The 1,776-nt window shown below is 31.3% G+C and overlaps 1 long non-coding RNA gene across 2 annotated transcripts in view; it reads left to right on the plus strand.

Annotated features, from left to right (window-relative positions):
* LOC110276032 (uncharacterized) overlaps positions 1–1,776 on the plus strand; it is a 9,853-nt gene that overhangs the window by 5,162 nt on the left and 2,915 nt on the right. Inside the window, exon 3 of one of the 2 annotated variants that reach the window (XR_008003663.1) lies at positions 511–573. The exons of the other annotated variant lie outside the window; for it this stretch is intronic. This is a non-coding gene — a long non-coding RNA (uncharacterized LOC110276032). Of the gene's footprint in view, positions 1–510; positions 574–1,776 lie in introns of those variants that run through there. 2 annotated transcript variants of the gene reach the window in all.

Consider the following 1,776-nt stretch of genomic DNA (forward strand, 5'->3'; position numbering starts at 1 on the left):
CTAGTTTTAGTTGTTATACACCTGAGATATTTTAATATTATTTTAATCCACCTCCAAGCCAACCAATCACAACTCACCTTACACCTCCAAGACCTCCAAGGCTGTCTCATTTCATCATTTTGGCCAAAAATAACAAGAGAGAAAAGAGAGAAACCTCCATGAACACTTAATCTTCAAAGCTTGATTTCTTTTGAACTAAAACTCAAATCAAAACTCCGATTTCACCAAAATGATCCTCTCTTCTTTCTCTACATAACCATATAACATATCAAGGCTGGAAATAAGGTGAGATGGCTGTCTCCCTCTCTCTTCAATTCGGTTTTCAAGGAAAACCATGTAAACATGTGTTTTCTTGATGTTTTTCCTTAGGAATCATGCTTTACTTGACTTGAGGGCCAAGAAACGTGAATTTCCAGCAAGTCTAAGGTGAGATATCTCTTCCTAACATACTGAATGAGATTTGGTTAGTTGAGAGTTTTTGGATTTAAAGTTGTTCTTGATGTGATTTAGGAGGAAAAAGTGCTTAAGGACCACCTGAAAGTTTGATTGAATTAGGAGCAGCAAAACCAGGTAGGGTGTCACGAAATTAATCTTGATTATTTGTGTTTGAGATGTGTGAATGTTGTATTATTTTTTTGTGCTAAAAATTGGTTGCATATATGATTGATTCTTGGTGAAAATTTGGTGAAATTCTGATGAAATTTGATGAAATTTAAGCTTTAAAGTTCATGTTCTTGGGCAGCTGGGAAAAACGAAACCCTAAGCTTAAATTGAGGTTCAATTTGTGTTGAAATCATGTAGAAAATATGGGGTTTTATTGGCTGCTAATTTATTATGAATTATAGTAAAAATCGGTTGCTGAAAAGACTGAAAAACGGGTAAAAACAGAGAAAGAATCTGAAGAATTTATGAAGAACATGAAGAACACTTTGAGTGTGATGAAGAACAATGAAGAACAGGCCTTAGATCTTAAAAAGGGCAAGGAAGTAAAATTTTTGGTGTTTTAGGGGTTGTCTGGTAATTTCTGAAAGTTAGGGTGGTAAAAGTAGAAATATTAAAAGTTACGGGTGGTAAAAAGTTAATTTTAAAGGTTAAAGGTTAAAGTAAAGTTAATTTTCGAAAATATATTAATAAAATAATAAATAATAATAAAATATTAAATAATAATATTTAATTAAAAATAATATTTTTATAAAAATAATAAAATAATGCAGAAAAGGTAGTTTTCTGTAAAAGCTTTAGAAAGACAACTTTAAGTGCAGAATCTCATAATTACATTCATAAAACACTTAGGGAGTGGTAATAACATGTTAGTGAGGCAAATATAAAGAAAAGATAAAAAGTTAAAGAATAGATAAAAATCGAAGAAAAAGTCTGTAATGTTTTAATGACAAAAAAATAGATAGAATTAGTGAACGAACTAGGGCAACATAGTTAGTCCTTGAGTTGCGACTAGGGTTAAGTATTATATGAAAAGTTAAATTGTTTCAGTATAGACTTAATGAACCTATACTTGGGACAGGCTAACTATTCATACCGAAATTTACATAAGCTTTAAATACATATGTTAAGCAGAGAAACCAAAGCAGAGTAAAGAAACACAGAGAACAGAGTAACCAGAGTAGAATAGAGGGATACAGAGAAAAGAGTAATCTGAGCAAAGTAAAAAGACACAGAGAAGAGAGTAATGTGACAAACAGAAATGGTTTGAGTTAAGATGTTGTAAAAGTAAAAGCTGTAGAGTTTGTATAGCATGATTGAACAGAGAAAGAAAGA

Source organism: Arachis duranensis, chromosome 10, assembly GCF_000817695.3.
Source record: "Arachis duranensis cultivar V14167 chromosome 10, aradu.V14167.gnm2.J7QH, whole genome shotgun sequence".
NCBI lineage: Eukaryota > Viridiplantae > Streptophyta > Magnoliopsida > Fabales > Fabaceae > Arachis > Arachis duranensis.